The following is a 21,436-nucleotide window of genomic DNA, read 5'->3' on the forward strand; positions in this document are numbered from 1 at the left end:
ACGGGGCTAAAAGATGCACATACCTTACAGTTTTTAGTTTGAAATTCGACACCAGTAACAACGAATTTTTCCAAGAAAAAATATTTGAAATCATTATTACTTCACCTTAGTATGCTTATTTTTATCTATCCAAGGTATATCCCTAACTTACCTGGTTGGTCTAGTGGTGAACGGGTCTTTGCAAATCACTGATTTCGAAGTCGAGGTTCTAAGGTTCAAATCCTAGTAAAGGCTTTTCTACGGATTTGAATACTAGATGGTGGATACCAGTGGTCTTTGGTGGTCGGGTTCCAATTAACCACACACCTCGTAGAAGGTCGACCTGAGACTGTACAAGACTACACTCGTACATATCATTCTCATTCATTCTCTGAAGCAATACCTGATGGTGTTCCGGAGGCTAAACAGAAAAATACAAAAAAAACATGGTACAACCTTCTTTGTTTTCTTAACTTTAATTCATATTAATTTTATTATTTCTTTTTAAGTTTCACACCGGTATATTTTAGATTATGTGCGCGCGTGCAAACGCGTGCGTGAAACACACGCATACGCACACAAATAAATACAATTAAAATATTAAATAACAATTAAATTATTCAGGCTCTAAAATACAATTAGGTTATAGGTTCAGGTTTTATATAAACCTGAAAAAGAAACTAAATTACCAAAGACAGAATAGTAATAACTATGGTAACTAAAGTACACATCTTTGACAAGGAAAACTTCACAACATTTATGTTGCCGTAGAGACATAAATATAACAGTGAAGTAAAAAGATAACTTCTTTTTTTTAATGAATATCTTTAATTGAAAACCTCAACCCCAAAAGGGCTAGGACCTCAATCTGTGGCTTGAAAGCTATGCTGGCATAACACGAACGTATCCTGTAAATTTTAAAGCATCGTTAAGTTGATTCTCGTGTGATGCGAGAACATAGAAACAGACAGACAGACAGTCAGACTGACTTTCGGCTTTGTATATAAGATATAATTATTATTGTTTTTGAAAAATAAATAACAGTTTAGAATATTGCAGAGATTTTTTTTCTTTTTACCCCACTCCCCAGAGCTGAACCTGCAATTAAGCATAAATACAGCTCCAGGGGTGCCATCGCCTCAAACTACGTTGGCAGAACTCAAGGTCCCACCCAGGTAGCCGGTACCTAGTCTTTCGATTAATCACCAAGCCTCAAATCTGGGAATCCCGACGGGACTTCTAGTGAGGAACCCCCAGAGGGATCCCTTACCGGGACTGCGGTCTTATTACTCCCCACGGCTCCGCCAGGATTCCCCGTCCACTCATTGGTGAAGAGACGCCGGAGCATCCCACCCCTCCTGGATGAAGTTATCCCGCGCCGGAGCCACTAAAATTCTATGCTCCACGGCCAGAACACTTTACTTCCAGTGTACATCTCTGCAAACTCGGCCCCCCCAAAGCATGGCCAGAGGTTTTGCAGCAAGTGCAGCGGGTTTCCTTCGTGATACTCATCTTGACATGGCCAACCTCCCCGCAGTTTAAACATTGGTCAGTCCTGTCAGGGCCACCACACTACTTCGCCCGGTGCCCCGTATCCCAAAAACAGAAGCACCGTTCTTCCAGTGACCGGCGCATTACTCTGTAGCCCACCCAACTCGCACCCGGCCGTCGTGTAGCAATCTATCCGCCAGGATGGGTGGCAAAGCTAGCGTCACCACCTGAATGGCCCCGAAGGAAAGTCTCATCGAAAGCACATCAATCTGTAACGGAGTCACTGGCAACACTACGAAGCTCTCTCATGAATTCTTCTTCTGTAGTTAAGGCATCCACATCCTTAAGAAGTACATGGATCCGTCTACTTCCCGAAACCGTTGTAACATCTACTTTCTCCGCAATCTCCCTTCAGAGCTGCTCAGCATCGTCCCCCTCGGCCCGAACTCGAAGGAGAGGTCTTCCTCCTAACCCTGACGGACCGAGGATACCAAACTTACCCGGCGATACGTTGTCCTTCACTGTTTGCAGGAGGTCCTATGCGGACCTCCTGCTTTCACGACAACGGTCACTGTAGGCGGCCTCACCGGCATCTTCGGTGGAAGACGACCCTTAAGCACCTCCACGTGGCCCACTGTCGCCTTACACCATTCGGCTACACCAGCTTCGTACTCTTAAGTAGCTGCTCACCCGATGCCCTGTCGTCAAGGAACACCTGGAATTTACAGCCACTCCTTCTGCCAAAATATTGCACCAACCGGCAGAAGTAGCTGTCGACCCGTACAGCAGGTCCGCAAAAACTCACCTCATCATCACCACATCAGGAATGGCTTTCATAAGGCAGTGAACTATCCTGTCTTCCCTCTTGGCAGAGTCAACGACAATAACGTAAGTAGTCCGCCCAACTTCAACCGCATCATTTCATAAAACAGTAGTGCTTCACTTATCGACAAGCACTTGTTCCTGTAGACCACCTTCACCAACCATTTTCCCATCCCAAGGTGCCCGAAGAACGGTTGGAGAATGTTGAGAGTAGCTAACACCCACCACTAAGTCCAGTAGCCACGCCTGACAGGCCTCACCAATTTCCCCAGGATCTGTCACCAGAGTAGAGGTAAAAAATTCCTTTTTCGGCCAATTCCGTTAAACTAGTCAAAAAAGTCTCATTAGAGACCCCTTCCCCAATGGCCTAAAGTAAGTCGCTCTGATCACGTTCTCCATTAGGCATCTGAGTCAGACTCCCACCCGGAATCTGAGTGGCCACCTATAGACGCAGCATAGCCCGCTCAGATCTCACTCGCGACTGTGCAGCTTCCTACATCATTTCTGGCCGATTGGGCTGCTTCGCCTGAGGCTCTGTACCAATCTCATCTCAAACGTCCTTAAACATTTCAACCATTCGAGCGAGCCCGTTTATTCACAGGGAACACTCTTTGATCTCCGTGTTTATGTTCTCATTCTGTCTGATAAGCGTACTCATCTCCCTCACGTATTTAAGTAGAACTTTTGTATTAAAGCTATTCATCTCGCTCGTCGTTGAAAGCTTCTTTCTTCGTTATCAGTTTCCCTCAATTTCTCTGCCTCTCCTTCTTCCATTTTGGACGCTACCTCTGACAAACCGCGTCTCTTTTGATCAGAAACTTCTTCCCCGTAGGACAAGAAGCTCCTACAACTAGCCTTCGGCTTTTTCTTCTCTTCAGCACAAATGGGGAAAGCCGCAGCCTCCGCTTCTCCGATGGTTCACCTCCCATTTCATCATCTAATCTTATCTTCCTCTCCCTACGACTAGACTCCAAACGGGACGCCTCCATACGCTGATATTCTTCAGTCCCGCTGCTACCAGGGGGAGCCTCCTGCACTATCACAGTTTCCGTCTTATGACGGCCCCTCGTCCCCAAGGACGAACGAACTCCGGATGGAAAACCATCACGGGAGGGACGCCCATCATCACTGGGAGACGTATCCGAATCCTTTGACCCCTCCCCCCAGTATGCGAAATATGACGAGAAAAAATTCAAAAAAAATTTCTTTATTCCAAACACCAAAAAAATTCCTAAGTCGATACAAACAAAAAGATCCGACGGTGGCTATGGTAACGAAACAGACCTTGGCAACCGTCGGCCAAACACAAAAGAAAAATTTAAAACACGTTATTTAATTTAAAACAAACGACAAAACAGAAAGTTTACAGCGTAAACGTTAATTAATGTAATATAACAAAACTAGACGTAACTAAAAAATACGAAAAACGAGTAAATTACGCGTAACCAAATATAGGTTAACGTAAACAAAACAAACTGTAACAAAACAAAAAACTCAGTAAAACGGAATAAAACAATTAAAAAGAACACAACAAAACGAAAAGACTACAAAATTGTAAAGAAGAAACGCAAAACAACAGCAAATACACGGGGCAAGAAAAACCCGACCGTACCCATCAAGAGCTAAACATCTGTTATCGCATGTGTTAAATCACTTCATATAACATATAAATATTTTAATTTGTTAACAAATAAAATTCCTAATAATATATTTATATATTTTTAATTTGTTGTATTTTTAATTTCATATATATATATATATATATATATATATATATATATATCTTTTATTTAATAAATTAAACTGAAAATAAGCAAAAGTAACTGTGTAAAATTTGACTTAAAAGCTAAATAACTAAAAGAGTAATACTAATTTCAAGCATAAATTTTATAAAAATTACGATTGAAGAATATTTTTTATTATCATATTTTTTAATTAAAATTTTGTGTTTAAAATGTTATATTTTATAGCGAGTTAGTCTAGTTAAAGTTAACTGTGAATTCTAAGTTAGAAAATAAAACGAAATTATATCTCTAAAATAAAAAATCAGAAAGGTTGTATTGAAAGATGTTTTTAATTTAAAATGTACTTTAAATCATTTTCTAAAACAATTCAGACGTAGTGTCTCTGCTGTAAACCCGTAAATACATCTATATTACATGTATAAAAACATGCATATTACATATATAAATGTAAATGTTCGTTTGTTCAAAATTTTAAACCTCCAAAAGTTCTTCCCCGATTGCTTTGAAATTTTGACACATTGCATTCGAATACGCGCGTGTATTTATATACTTACTATTAATCTACGTAAATGTTCCATCTGTGATAGGTAAATCATGCTTTTTTTAAAAAAAAAACAGCGCTATCTGTTGAACGTAAAAGCAACACACGCTATATAAATATTTTACGATTCCATTTCAATATTTTCGGTATGTGTGTCCCTTACAGGCTAAAAAACTACTGGACCAATTTACTCGCGGGGAAAAAGGGAAGAAGCGGAAAATGGAAAAAAGAAAAAGGGAAAAAAGGAAAAACGGGAAAAGAAATTGAAAGGGTAAAGAGAAACAATCAAAGGGGAAATGGGGGAAAGAGGAAGGGGGAAAATAAAATAAGGGGAAAGGAAAGGAAAAGGGAGAGGAAAATGGGAGAAAGGTAATATGATAAAAATGAAAATAGGAAAAAGGGAGAAAGGGTAAAAGGGAAAAAGGGAAACGTTAATTATTTGAAGTTCTGTAATGTTCATTTTGTTAATGTTTTATCTACCTTTCAATTGTGTTCATTTAATCTATATATATATACTCAAATCTAGCAATAGCGAAGCATTGCCGGGTCTGCTAGTATATATATACATAAATAACAATTACAAGAAGATTAATTTAAATTGTCGGTCTTCAGGACGGAGTGATGTCATCTCAACTTTTCAACTGAGAAGGTTCTGGTTTATAATTCCGATTAGACATAGCATTTTTCATACGCTATAAAATTTCGATTTCATATCACCACGAATAAGCTTCGAGCTTATGTGGTGAAGTAATCGTCAAAAAAATTATATATTCGTTAACACAATATAAAAGATTAGGAACTTAATTTTTTTTTTTAAATGCATTAAATGATATACATAAAAATATTTAAACCATTTAGAGGTATGAATTATACATTTTTATAAATAATCATGCAAACAAAAAATCTGATTTAATCTTACTTTTGAGTACTTAACGGTATTAACGTTAATTTAAAAACGTAGAATAAAACGAAATATTAATTCTATCTGAGAATACTGTAAAGTAGATTTTTTTTAAATATGTAGGTAAATAAAAGCGAAAAAATGAGAAAATAAGATCTTATGAGCAACTATAATTTTTTCGAAAAATTTCAAAAATTAATCGTTTCGCAGTATTTTTTTAAAAGCGATTAGTGGTGAAAAATGAATGAATGTTTTTCAATTTCACCATGAATATTTTAAAATAGCGAGGATCGATTCAATGTAAGTTAATTCGTTCTCTGTTAGCCATCAATTTTTTAGTATTATAAAAATTATTCACTACACCTTTTTCTTAAACATGTTTTGTATTTTAACTTTCGATTCTATGTAATTTTATATTTGTTAAACAATAATGCAGCGTATTTATTTACACTTATAGGTTTATAATTATGAACGGTAAAGACGCTATGAATAAAGTTGTGCGATTACATACGGTAATTTGTTTGTAATGAAATTTACATACTGTATTAAAAAAAAAACTTGGATTTTGTTGTTGAAGTAAGACTAACTGAAAATAAAGAAAAAAAACTGAATTCATTGTTCTTAGACTAAAATTTCATATGGAGTAAGTTGACGTAGACGAAGGGATCGTGTGAAGATGTGCAGGCAGGAAAACACTAAAAGACAGAAGATGAAGAGACGAGAGAGATGCTGCTGCCTAGCGTGCTGTTGCATAAATCTACAGTGTCGGGTGTGGATTAGGAAGAGCAGCTGTGCCGAAATAAATAGCAGACACCTCACTCCTCAGTACACCGTTCCCTCCTTTCTAAAAACTCATCATAACTCACTTCAAGTGCAATCCGCCCAAGACACTTCGGTCGGAAAAAGAGCGAAATATCTACATCGTATCCGTACTGTTACTACTATTCTTTTATCATTACATTTTACAATCTTGACCGCTTATTATGTCGTCTTAACTATTAATAGATTATCAATATTTAAATGATTAATAAAAAACCGATTAACACTAAATATTAATTTTCTTAAATTACATTATTGAATTATGTTGTGTTAAATTATTTTCTTAACACTTTACTTATCATAATTACAATAAAAATAATTTAGCAATTATAAAGTCTATAATATGGAATTACGTTAAACAAAATTATGACATACCAATTTCTTCAGTAACAAAATTAGAAATAGCGTACTACAGTTTGTTTATTATTTTAAACTGATTATCCAGTAAATCATGAAATATAATAAGCTTCTATTTCGCACTAAAATTATCTAACTATCCAGTAGTAACAGAAGCATTAAATATATTATTATACTGTTTTATTAATGAATTTTATTCGAATATTCCAATATTAATCCGAAATAACTTTTTATGAACTAAAACACTGAGCTGAGGGTTAACTAGATTTTAATTTTATACACTGTAATATCTGAAAATTTTATTTTTAAAACTACCGTTACAAGCTACGAATGAAACAGAGATATTAAAACAACTCTTTTCCTCGTAATTCTACGTTATTATACTTGTGACCTATTAAAAGATAGACGTTAAATTACGATTAAATCGGTTATACAATAAATGTTAAGTTATATGAAAGATGTAGGTTTAGTTAGAGAAATATAATTAGATGTTTAGATGTAGAGAAATATAACGATATATATAAATTAAAAATTTTTTTAAATATATATTTTTTTTTTTGAGCAATTTATTTTTTTACAATCGGTCGCCAAAAGGATTGCGACCTTAAGTAAAATTTTTGGATAAGAATAATCTGTCAGGGGACCATCGAAATCTAGCCCATCTCAAATACAATATTTATAATATGTATCTCTCTCATGTCACAAACGAAGCAATTAGTCAGCAAAAACAAAGATAAACGATAATAAAGAATAAAGGCACATAAAAGAAGATAATAATAGAGTCACAAAACATTAAAGTCATCCAAGTAAAGTCACAAATATTAAAATCAGATAAAGACAGATAAAATTAGTATAGAAACTTAAATTTTAAACTATCTTTAACATGATAATCACTGCATAATCACGAGTCACGCACTTCAGAGACCATCCATGCCCTCAAAAATCAGCGAGGTCCAGTAGTATATTTAGCCCACTCAATCGTCTTACTTTCTCAACAATGTCAAGTAAATTCAGCGCCTGATGATTCACATGCTTGTCCAACTTTGATATTTAGTCCCTACTGGTTCTCCATATCTCCTCACGAACACGTGGCACCCAAGATACCCGTACAACTCATCGTTTCCAGCGAACCATGGAGCCCCTGATACAATCCTGAGTACCTTGTTTTGAAACCTTTTGATGCTTTCAACGTAACTATTACAAGTAATCTCCGATACTTGTATACCGTATCTACAAACTAGTTTCAGGAAAACCTTATACAGCAATTTATTCGTCAAGGGCAAATGAGATCGTCTACCCCAAGATAGATATGTAGATCGTCTACATATTATCCCGTGTTTTAATTCGTAAAATATTACTTCAGATTATAATTAATGTATGTACATTAAATTTATAAAAACTTTTATTATATAAATATTCTATATAGTCTTAAATAGTGAATAATGCCACAAAACTTCATTAATTGTGTTATGTAACATCACATATTCTTACATATTATTTGTGAGAATATATTACAAGCTATGATAGGACGAATGGTGAAAATAATATGTGTACTGTGCGATTTGTAAAATATAAAACAAATTTATCCAATCTCATGATAAGTTCAATGTCAAATAACACCATGAATATGCAGGATATTAAACAGTTATTTATTGAGTAGTTCAACAAAAATCGAAATCCCTATCGTTACAAACTGTTGACTTTCTTGACAAAACATATTTAATAATCTGTATTTATGAGAAAGATAAACAAATAAAAACTAGTTGGAAAAGATACAATGACTATAATAGAAATTTAAATTTATTATTCAGAAGGTAACAATATTTTTCTTCTTCTCCTTCTTCTTCCGCTACATTACAGAGATTAGGTTTCTACACCTGTTTCGGTACCCATCGTTTCTTCGGTCTCCCAACATCTCTTCTTTCCACAGGTTAATAAGCTAAGGTAGCTGCTGGTATTCTCTCTCGCATTATACTCCTCAAACGGTTGCACCACTTTTGCCTAGTTTGTTTTATTTTGTAGTATAAATGTTGTATTGAAAGCTATCTTCGTATCCCCTTATATCACATCGTATTTTCATTCCTGATCCTATCCTTCCGTCTGCAACCAAATACACTAGGTAAAAACCTCATCTACGCCGCCTGAATTTTTCTATCCAGCTTGTGGTGGGTACCCACGCAAAAAAATTTTTTTTCAATACCAATTAATGTAATTTTGTGATAATTATACAACTGATTACCTGTTATTTACGACTCTTAAAACACTTAATACTAATAGAAAATTAATAATTTCTAATTTTTTGATAAAACAATAATATTTTTTTTTAAATTGAATTAAAATTTAGTTTTAAAATTATATAAATTTCGATCATCATCAGTATTTATTTTATAAAATTTCACATCAAATGTGTCATATTTTTGTTATACAATAAGTAAAGCTGAAATTTTTTCATTTTTTTCATTTGGAAAAAATGAAAGAATTTTTTATAAAGAGCAAGAGATTGGATATATTTGATTAAAAAAACAAAATATTTCTATGTTAATACACTTTGGTACGTACATACACCAATGTGTTTTCCCCTTGTAAGATCCAAATATTTCATTAATTAAAATTTTATTTGGTTATAACTCTGGAACCAACGAAAATAAATACCACTTATGATTTGTCATTGAAAATTTCACGATTAGGGCTTATTACTGCAGTTAAGAAAATGTCCAAATTTTTTTGGATTTTGGGCTTTTTTTGGAAACTTTCGGTTCAGTCGATTGCAATCAGGGAGGTGCACAACTAGATGTTACAACACCTATATCAAAAATTTCAACATCCTACGTCTAATCGTTTTTGAGTTACGCGAGATACATACGCACATACTTAAGTACAGACGTCACACTGAAACTAGTCAAAATACATTCAGGGATGGACAAAATGGATAATTCCGTTGAAATCTGAAAACCGAAATTTTTCGCGATCACAATATTTCCTTTACTTCGTACAACGAAGTAAAAATAAAATATTTCCCTGATAATTCACTTTGTTAATATTATTTTGTTTTCTTTAGAACCCTTAAAAAATACTGTTTATAAAAAACAAATTTAAAGTCTAATATATTATATACGCGGAAAGTATTATTTAAAACATTTTACCTATATTTTTCATGGCGACTAGAGAAATATTAACTTTTGTAAAAGAAGTTGTTTAAAATCTTACCTCGTAAATTAAATAAATAAACCGCAATAGATTTTGAGAAAAAGTTCTAAATTTTTAATATTTAAATAAAAGAGATGAACATAAGTATTTACATCTATGGTGGACATTAATATTATCAGAAATTATTTTCAAAATAAAAAATCAATTATGTCAAAAGTAGTTTTTAAAATATATATTGACGTAAATCAAGAATAAAATAAAAACGAATTTATTGTTATTTAATCGGTCTTAAAAAGAAAATACATGCGTAAAATAAACGTTATTTCTCACTACGTTTTTTTCAAAGAGAAAAAACAAAGGTATTAAATATTTAAACGAGGTTTTCCACGTAACCATAAAAAAAATATTTATACGTTTAAAAATAAATTTATACGATTCGTCGCTCTGATAAGAAGAAATGAACATGAAATAAAAATAAACAACGAACAACATCCATATCAACAAAATAACGAGTAATATATATTTTGATGAAATCAACTTTTGTAAACTGCTTGATATGTGAATTTTTTCAATTCATAATTTTGGATTACAGTTCGTTGAAACAACGAGAAACTTTTTTCAAATGTAAAATATTTTGAAACGAATCTAAAGTAAATGTATCACTCGATTTAAAAAAAAAATATGACAAACGAATAGGGATTAAATAAGGATTACAGGTGGGAGAAAAATAAAAAAAACTCAAACCTCAAATCAAAATAATAAAAGCAGATAATCTCTTGGCGTTAATAAACAATAGAGACCGATGACAACTAACGATTATGGAAAATTCGGGATGAAAAACTGGCAATTGTCACGTTGTAAAGCGGGACCCTCGAGGGCTACCGATATTTCCAATATTGCGGTTTTGTTTAATTACAGCTTAAGCCCGGTATAATATCCCGATACAATTCAATCCCTTTGTCCGTAGGTCGCCGTTTAATCAAGAGCATTAAATCAAGTTTTTTCATTGTCACTGTGGGAATTAATGTTTTGACGCCGGCTAGATTAGCGTCCTTTGTGCAATCCAGAGTTGATAGCACGCACACGGGCTCATCGCTTCAGCTATTCATCAAGCCGGCCAATTGCAGTTCGAAATTGGAATATCCATTCCCGTAGAAATCCAAGTTAATTAGCATATACCTGCTTTCCGTTCCGAACAGAAACAACGTTACCGCTCGGTCTTTTAATAATATTACGCGGCTACTTTATCATCCTTTATATCCAGTAAAAACACATATACATTACATCGATAAAATAATTAATTCCGCTTAATTCTTAGAATATACAAAAAATATCGATATTAAAAATACGCCTGTATTCAATCGAACTATAAAAAGCAGAGATTAATATTAAAAAGTCATTTCGTTAACAGAATTTTTATTTTTATAAAACAATTAGTAAATAACAGAAATCATCCTGAAAAATAATTGCTAATTTTATTAAACCAATATTTAAAATTCTATTACGTAACAGATACTGATTCGCATAAAGGATAGCATCAGGATATTAACCTTTTAGTAGTTCGTCAAGAATAATGTATATATTACCTTAACCGGAATATTTACAAACGTAATTATAAAAGTAGATTTTTTTAAATTATACAATTAATAATTATACTACAAAAATTATATGAAAGAGTAAGTTGAACTGTAACTTAATAAGCAATTTAAAAAATCTGAAGTGGACACTACATGACTTCTTTGTACGCCTATTAATAATATATACACGTTTATTATTTTTTTTAATGAAAAGTACATAAAATTTTATTTCTTTAAGAACTTCTGATATTTTTTATTTTGTTTCTTTTATTGTTATTATTGAATTATTATTTATGGTAATTTATTTTTATAATTAGAGGTTAATAATTATGAATAAATCAATATTTTAAATTTAAAAAAAAAATGTTAAATAAAAAAAGGAGATGACGTCAGATTTAAACCGATGTGCCTTCCCTTTATAAGATCCAAATATTTCATAAACAAAAATTTTATTTGGCTGTAACTCTGGAATCAATGAAAATAAGTGTCGCTTATGATACATCCTCGAAAAGCTCTAAATGAGGGCTCATTACCGCAGTTAAGAAAATGTCCATTATCCAAAAAATTTGGATTTTGGTTTTTTTTGGATATTTGGTCCAGTGGATTGCAATCAAAAGGGGAGGGCACAATTAGATGTTACAACAGTCCTAAATCCAAAGTTTCAACATTCTACGGCTAATCGTTTTTGAGTTATATGAGGTACATACGTACGAAGAGACGTCACGCCGAAACTAGTCAAAATGGATATTTCCGTTAAAATCTGAAAACCAACATTTTTCGCGATTTCAATACTTCCTTTACTTCGTACAAGAAAGTGAAAACCAATAAAGGTCATGAAAAATAAAAATACTTTCCTGTTCTTTATTAAATTTTTACTTTATAAAATTGAATTGATATTAAAAGAAACCAACAGCCAACTAACCCTTATTTTTCTACCCTTAAAAAACTCGTAATTTAAAAAATTGAATATTTTTTACTTCTTGAAGTTAATTTTATTTATTTATTTTTTTATACTACTTCAACGCTTTTAAAATTTTATTTTAAATATTTAGTAGTGCTTTAAAAATGCGCTTGAAGAAACACCATTCATGAAAATCTTAGTCCAATTAAAAATAAAAAGTAAATGCAGAAAAATGAAATAATAACAATAAAACGTAAATTATAAAAAAAACGAAGTTAAAAAAATGCCTGTTGCAGTTTATTTGCAACAGCGGAATACGTATTATTTTTTTTTATCAGGTTTTAAGCTTTTTTCGAATTATCGTATGAAAGTACTCTGGATATTGGAATGACATCAAACCATATAACCAATATAATTGTAAACAATGATGAAGACAAGGGATTAAAAATATTCTCTATTTTTCTATGTAAGAAATTAAATTTTTGTTTCGTAAAACTTTCAGTTAACTTCAAATAACTTACAACAAATTAGCACTTAAAATTCCTCTAAAAAAAAAACAACAACAGATAAAAGTTGAATCAAAATTACTCTATTGGTAAAAGGGAAGCTTGAACATATATTAAAAAAAAAAAAAAAAAAAAAAACGTGGTATGGGCTGAACTGAAAACTTCTTCCTTTTTTCATGGCTGTTAAAAAATAATTCAGAAACAATGGTCTACTTTTAATAATTTCTGTTAAAAAATTATGTACATGTAATATTATTTAATAAATTTCACCTCTTAATTCGCTACATAAGAAATACGTCATTTACTTCCCGTTAAATATTAGATTAAAAGGTGAAAATTATTTCTCTCTTGAAAAATTATCTAAAAGAACATAAGCGTGAAAACATTATTTTTCAGTTCAGTTGGATTTATAATAAAGAATACTCTCAAAAAATACGTCGAAAACTTGTACTAAAAATAATAAAATTAAAAAAATATATATACTACAGTTTGTTTTAGTAGTAAATGCTGTTATGCAAATGAAAGTACTGAAGATGAAACAATTTTTTTAATTTCCATCACTTCTTTAAAAACAAATGGAAGTATTAGTTTACAAGAGATTATTCTAGTTTTATTAAAAAAGGAATAAATAAAACATCAATTGGTAAAATCGAATTTAACGATAAAAATCGAGGGTTATACTTACAAAGTAACAAGTGCAATATTACATCGTGGATTTTCGATTCGTAAAGGTCATAATACTAGTTTTATTATGAAAGGAAAAATATGGCAGTGAATTTTAATAATAAAAACCATAAGATAACAATCAGTAATTCATAAAAAAAATAATCTAACAAAACGCAGTGATATCCAAGAAAATTACAATGAAATTGGAAACCGAACGGTAAGAGTCTCGCAGATATCATTTATCCCGCTCAAAAAACAAAAATTTCTGTAATATAAATAAAACTTTTTAACAAAACGATACTGTTATCAAAAAAAGTAAGGCACTACATTTCTGTTATCAAAATCTGTTATTAATTTAGAATTTTTTTAAAAAATAAATATTTGTTAAATATATATAACAGATAATAAACAAGTTTAAACGTTCCATATAAGTAAAAAAAGAAAAATTTGTTACAAAACTCTTACCGGCTCGATTTCATTTATAAGTAATACTTATCACATTTACAGAAATAATAATAAAATTCTTACGATTATTCGTTGTTTAATAAATGAAATCGAGCCGGTAAGAGTTTTGTAACAAATTTTTATTTATTTTTTGCTTATTATATGGAATGTTTAAACATTGTTTATTATCTATTACATATATTTAACATATATATATTTTTTTAAGAAAATTCTAAATTAATAACAAATTTTGATAATAGAAATGTAGTGTCTTACTTTTTTTTATATCAGTATCGTTTAAACAGTTTTATTTATATTACAGAAATTTTTGTTTTTTGAGCGGTAAAAATGATATCTGCGAGACTTTTACCGTACAGTTTACAATTTCATTGAATTTTTTTTTATAATGAATTACTCTTAGAAAGGGAAGATTTAAGAAATATTTTAGTATCAGGTGTTGGACAGGAAACCGTCAGTTGCACTCGATATCCGGTGGAGAGACTGTACAGTGCCGCTATTGATCTGTTGCGTTGCATACAGTCCAGGTTCACCCCAAATCAAACACACACAAACAAAAATACAGGCACATACATATAAATACACATACACTGTTGTCTCACACGAACACACGCACTCATATACTCAGTCTTCATACTCTTCCTCTCTTTATCAAATTGCGTATATTGGTTATTCCATCCTTTCTATAGTTCCCACAATCTCATGTGTAGTATAGCGAATAACGTGTATATATCATACACGCTTGTGCATACTCTTATGTCGTTATACAGTTATTCGTTCGCGCGTGTTTCACGTTTAAAACTATACATACACAGTTATTCTCCATTACGTCATGAATCTATTTATCTTCATTTCATTCTCAAAAGAATCATGTCCTATAAATTCTTAAATGTCTTTCTCGTTTGTTTAAAGGATTCAAATTCTATATTAATATATATATATGTACAGGTGTGCGCGCTTGTATATCTATACACGTATATACGAGCGCGCACAAACGAGAATTTTCTATCCGCACTAAGAGAATTTTTAAGAATCATCCGCATTTTAGCGACGCATTTTACTAAATCTGCAATTTTTGGTTAAAAATTAATAAATAAAAACCTGTACTAATTTAATTACACAGTACTAACCTCAAACTTTAAAAAAATTATATAAAAAGAAAGAAATCTTACAGCTTCTAAATTTACAAAAATTACTTAAACGTTAAGCAAATTGTGCCAAAGTTACAATGATTATTAATCGATTGCTAAAGTAAACCCAATAATTAATAATAATATTTATTTATTGTCAATTGAAAATTACATATAAAATTTTATTCAACATATTTATCCTTGACGCAGATAGCAAAAGAAAACCCACCGGGTTGGTCTAGTGGTGAACGCGTCTTCCCAAATCAGATAATTTGGAAGTCGAGAGTTCCAGTGTTCAAGTTCTAGTAAACTCAGTTATTTTTACACGGATTTGAATACTAAATCGTGGATAGCGGTATTCTTTGGTGGTTGGGTTTCAATTAACCATATATTTCAGGAATGGTCGAACTGAGACTGACTGTACTTCATTTACACTTATACATAACATCCTCATTCATCCTCTGAAGTATTATCTGAAAGGTAAATACCGGAAACTAAATAGAAAAAAGAAAAGATAGCAAAAGAAACCTTGAGCGCTACTCGCGAGTTCATATCATTTTAATAGGATGATTAATAAAAGAACTAAGTAAAAATACAATATTTAACTAAGTACAAATACATGATTTTGGTAGCATGATACATAAAAATTTATTTATTTACATAATTATTTATTTAGTGTAATCATAAACATTTGTAAATAATATGAATGAATTTTTGAAATAGATCTGTTTAATAAAATTAATAATACTTGTGCTTCTTCAAAAATGTCTTTATTATAAATCATAAAACATAGGATATTGTTTCCTAACCTCAAAGAAGTTTGGTCTTTGCGGCAAGCAGATATATAATCTTTGGGTGCAAAAATATTAAGATTACTTGATATATGTCAAAAAAACAAATTTAAAACTGGATTAGGCCTAAACATTAGTGTTTTAGTATTCTATGCTAAAATAGGAATATTTTAATATTCGTCACGAAGGAAAAAGGTTGCCTTTATCTCATGAAACTCGATTGATTTTTATACTGTATTAATTTTTTTTTGCCGCCAATCATTACGAATATCAATTATGAAAATAAATTTTATAGGAGGAATATGAAAAATTATCCATTAACATCATTCCATTGTTTGTTTGTTTTCCTAAAAGTATAATCTTATCATCCGATAATTTCAATAAAACATTACCATAAAATTAATTTAAAAATGTATGTAAAATTTTTATTCGTCACTTAGTGCTTTTTTTTTATTAATTTCCAAAGACAGTTTTATATGGAAGCCATTCTATTTTTATTTGTAATAAGGTTCTCAAAAAATGTAGAAATTTTTTGTCACAGAAAATCCTGTAAAGACAGTACATAGTTTTATAATTATAATTAAAAATTAATGAAAATTGTTCGTGACTTTTATAAGAAGAATTTTCGTTATAACAGCTACTAATCACAACTGAATCTTAAAAAAGATTGCGATCAATTCACAATATTAACAATGGAATTTTTTTTACTGATAAGGTCTGTACCAAGTTCTAAAGCGAAACGAATGTACAATTTGTGGTTACTTTTTAATAAATTCTGCTGGAAATTTCACGACGTATAATTACTCAACACCATAACTAACCGAAGAATAACTCGAAACGTATATGAAGTTTTTTTTACTATTTTATATTCCTATTACCCCTTTTATTCGGCTTCATTATAATTGGATATTTTGATTAATTTGAATAAAATACCTTATTACATAGTGAATTACTGATAAAAAGTGGACAAAGTCACCGTTGTTAAGGAAGTACACCTGGTAGCAGAAATTCAATTACACTGGTACTATTTAAGGAGTAATAAGACTTATCAGTCTTATCTGCAGTTGATGTAGCCTATTTTTAACTATAAAATGCCTAAAAATAAAATAAATAAATACACGGTTTACTTCAATCTAGATTAAAGATATAAAGAGAAAAAGAGGTTGGAAGAATTTAAAATATGAGTATGGAAGTGATCGGAGAAGATTAAATAGACAAAATGAGAAATGAAGAAATAATAAGAGTTAACACGATTGACGATTAATCGAAACAATTTGAAATGAAAAACCTAAGTGGCTGGAACCTTTCTGAGAGAAGGATTGATTAAATAGTACCGAGTAAAAATTATAGACGATCTAAAAGGAAATGGGTGCTATCAGGTTCTTAAAAGTAATCCTCATAAAGTAATCCTCATAAAAGTAATCCTCTACATGAACTGGTATACTTATATACGGATTTGAATGCTAGATCGTGGATACCGGTGTTCTTTGGTGGTTGGGTTTCAATTAACCACACATCTCAGGAATGGTCGACCTGAAGCTGTACAAGACTACACTTCATTTAGATTCATACATATCACCCTCATTCATCCTCTGAAGTAATACCTTTCGGTGCTCCGGAAGCTAAGCAGAAAAAGAAAGATTCTTAAAAGTTTAGCTGAGAATAGAGGAGACGTAAAAGGACATGGTCCAAAAAATCTGCTAATAATCAAAATATTCTAATGGAAAAAAAGCTAAAATATTGTTATTGTTTTAATTTGTTAAACATTATTGTTTTAAAGACTAATTGTATTTATTTTTTTTGTAATTCATCATTTTCATCAAATAAGATTATACAACTTATATTACTAGAAAAATATACTTCATTCCAAAATTTAGTTCAGTTTGCTCAAAAGATCAATAGAAAATTTTGATTTATTAATATTATATTTAATCAACTGCTCTACTCATTCTATAATTACGCAAGTTTAGAGACGTGATATCATCTCTGCCTTAGGTGCGAAAGGTTTTGGGATCAGGATTGGCATTTTTTATAAGTTAAACGATTAATCTTTTACTTGAAACTTAACTGCTAAAATAAAATAAATAAATAAGAGTAACGGAAATAATACGCGTTTAAAAAGACAAATTTATTTTATAAAATTTACTTGAGGCCTTAACTTCTCTACAGCGTTATTATTAAAAAGTAATATTATATATTTCAACCAATATACTAAAAAATGATTTCCAGTGCTATACTAAAAACTTATTTCCAGTACAAAAAACTTGGTGCTCAAAACTTATTTCCAGTCTGTCCAGAAGTTCTACGGGACAGATCGGGCTGATTTTTTTTTTTATTCTGCTCGGAATTGCTGGTGGGTATGTTATCAAGCATCGACGGAATTTCAAAGTAATTTTTCTGTGAGTAATAACCTCAAAGAGTTCCTTAATTAAGGTATAAATGAGGATATTTTTGAGGTCCGATAACGTTTCATGACGTATTTGTGGGACATTTCGAGAATAAAAAAAAAAAAAAAACCATTAACCCGATCTTTCCAGTAGAACGCCCACATGAACTGGAATTAGGTTTCTGCCCAATTCTTTTAACATATTAGACATCTGTATTTAATACATTTTATTACAGTGAATTAATATATTAATTAAGTTCAGAGTTTATACTTAAGTGTTCGAACTTTATTCTTAGAAGTCTAGTGATTTAACTGGACTTCTAAGAATAAAGTTCGAGCACAAGAGCAAAAAAATTAAATTTATTATCTCCTGCATCTGTATTATTGAAATATTTTAAACGATAATATACCTATAATTTGAATTTGGGATCAGGAACATACTATTTGAGAATATCTATCAAACTATGATCAAAATATGTATAAAACGAGAGGAATTATGACATCCGATTTTACACAGTAAACATTTAAATCTCAAGTTGAGCTTTTTATCAGCAGCCATTTAAAAACAAATTCTCAGTTTGGTTCTCAGATTATTTATTTATTTATAAACCCCAACCTGAAAAGGAAAGAAATAAAAGGGAAATAAGGAAAAACAGCGAATACAGATAAAAAGAGAATCTATCAATATAACCTACGTAAAACTCCATCTGAAGGTGATTAAATCTTTTTTGGGTCGTTATTCAAGGAGAACTAAGTGTAGGTTAACTGAGGTCAAAAATTTTATTGTTTATGCGTATCTATAGAAATAAGTTCTCATAAAAAATACTCTCTGTTTAGAAATAAATAATTTTATAAAAAATATATTCAAATAGATTAATATGTAGTAATTTAATAAATTATAAACAACTTAGAAATCGTAGAAATAAACAGAGATCGTAGAAATAAACATCGTTATTAACTGCTAAATAAATTTTTTAATTTTATTTATTAAGACTTCACCGATTGTTCTTTTTTTGAATTTAATTCTAAATTTATTCAAATTTTCATTTACATTTAGGTATAAAAATGCCTGAAGTGCAATTGTACTCGTTAAACAAAATGCAATTAAATTAATTGCTTTCTGATCCTGTGCTTTTCTAATTGTTTTGTCTACTTAACCATATCAAAAAAGGAACTAATTTATAATATCTTTAAAATAAATGATATTTATTTATATATAAGAGTGTTTTACTTTATCTTTTCTCTAAAACGGAGAGGGGGTTTTGTTTACGTTATACGAAATGTTATCTTTTTTTAAATTTTCCATTGCTTTATTTTTTCGCTGATAAAATGTTGCAATTCTAATTAATAACTGGAAGAAAAAGATAAGAAAATGTTTTTTTAATAAGTTTATTTTTAATTCAAAATATTTCTCCTGATTTTGCAGTGTGTGTACTACATCCCATAGAAATAAATCCTTTATTTGCTATTGAGTTCTATTCTTCTTAGTATCAGTTAAACATCTTATAATTAATTGAAGGAAAAAACAATAAACAGCATATTATCTGTCTTACCGAGATAAATCCGGATAGATTAAAAAAATTACTTTACTATTTTATAATGTAAAAGATGAGAGATTAAGAAGTTTTTTTTTACATCACTTGCGATCAAACATAATTCTAAATAGTGATAAAAAGAGCAAACTGGTAGGCATAATTGAGTCTTTTTTTCTACAGTCAATTAAAGGAAAATATCTCATGTTCTTTTTCATCGGAAACAGAAGGCTATAAAAAGAAATTATGACTTTAATGAGGAAAATTTCAAAAGTAATCTCATATGTACTCATTATAAAAACCTTTTCTTTTTCTCATTAAAAACAAGCGGGAAAAGAATTTAAAAAAAACGAAAAAATGATAAGAAATGAAAAAGAAAGTCAGAAAATCAATTTTTACAAAAAAATGTAATTATTTCAGGAACCATAGCCATAAATACTGTAAAAAATCTGATGTGAGCCACAAGTCGCTATCAAAACGACTTAACTTTTCTGAAGAAGAAAATTTAGACAAACTTATTAGGCGAAGTTTTTTTTTCCATAGGAGGAGGAAAAGGCTCTGCCAGCTGCCGCCAGGCCCGCTCTGACGGCAAGTGCGGGGCACTCACCCGCTAAAAACCTTCCCTTCTAGTCACGCAGAGGACAGATCTAATCCACATGGTATGTACACAGTCCCTGCGCAATCACCCGGGCACACTTGTCACCGAATTAGAATAGCCAGAGCAACGTCCCCAGGGGATCATCGGCGAACGACCACTCCGAGGAGCCCTCGCCGTCCACCCCCTAAAGCTGACCGCCCATAGCCGTCCGGCATCGGTCTCTCCGCCTCAGATCAACTGCAGACTTCCAGTCTGCCCTCTCCTCTGCTGCCTTGTTTCTAATTATGGCTGACACCGCAGTCGTTACTCTCGTCCAAGCGCCTTTGTCACCCAACATCACACTTATGACATTATCCACATTATCTGCGCCGTGGCTCATCATGGCAGCCCTCAAATCTCTCCACCTCGTGCATGAAAACACTACGTATTCTGCCAAATCCTGCTCCCCACAATCATAGCAGCAGCTCGTGGTACTCCTACTCATTCGGTACAGGTAATCTTGAAAGCATCCGTGCCCTGATAGAAACTGGGTGAGCTCGGTAATTAGTATCACTGTACTTCCGCTTTACCCAGCTTCTGACGTCACTGATGAGCCGGTGTGTCCACCGTCCAGTCTCCTCCGCATTCCACCAGTCCTTTCAAGCTCTGAACATCTCATCGACAGACACACACTCCCCGAAGCAATAGAATGTTTCATCCTGGCCTGCAGATCAATCCGTGGCACATCAACTATGACTGACGCCGTTTAAGTACCTATCGTGCGGTACCCTGCGATAACACACAGATTGAGCCGTCGTTGTTGGCTCAAAAACCTCCTTCTGTTGCGTGCGCTATTAAGAACACCAACCCAAACAGACACCCATAGAGCACTACTGAAGAGTATACACTGGACAGTACCCTCCTCTTCGCTGTCCTGGAGCCTCTTCACTGTCAATTAGGCAAAGTATGAATTAAAGTAATTTCACGTTCGTTATCTTCTTTATTGTATTAAACATGATGTTACGCATCAACGTATCAAACTTATCAAAATGCAGGTATTAAAGCCTATATTATTAAATTAGGTGATATTTAGGCCTGCAGTATAC

The 21,436-nt window shown here is 31.8% G+C and overlaps 1 protein-coding gene across 1 annotated transcript in view; it reads left to right on the forward strand.

Annotated features, from left to right (window-relative positions):
• Positions 1-21,436, forward strand: part of Ptx1 (pituitary homeobox homolog Ptx1) — a 173,815-nt gene that overhangs the window by 131,974 nt on the left and 20,405 nt on the right. The window lies entirely within an intron of this gene.

This window comes from Lycorma delicatula, chromosome 3 (genome assembly GCF_047948215.1).
Source record: "Lycorma delicatula isolate Av1 chromosome 3, ASM4794821v1, whole genome shotgun sequence".
Taxonomy (NCBI): Eukaryota; Metazoa; Arthropoda; class Insecta; order Hemiptera; family Fulgoridae; genus Lycorma; species Lycorma delicatula.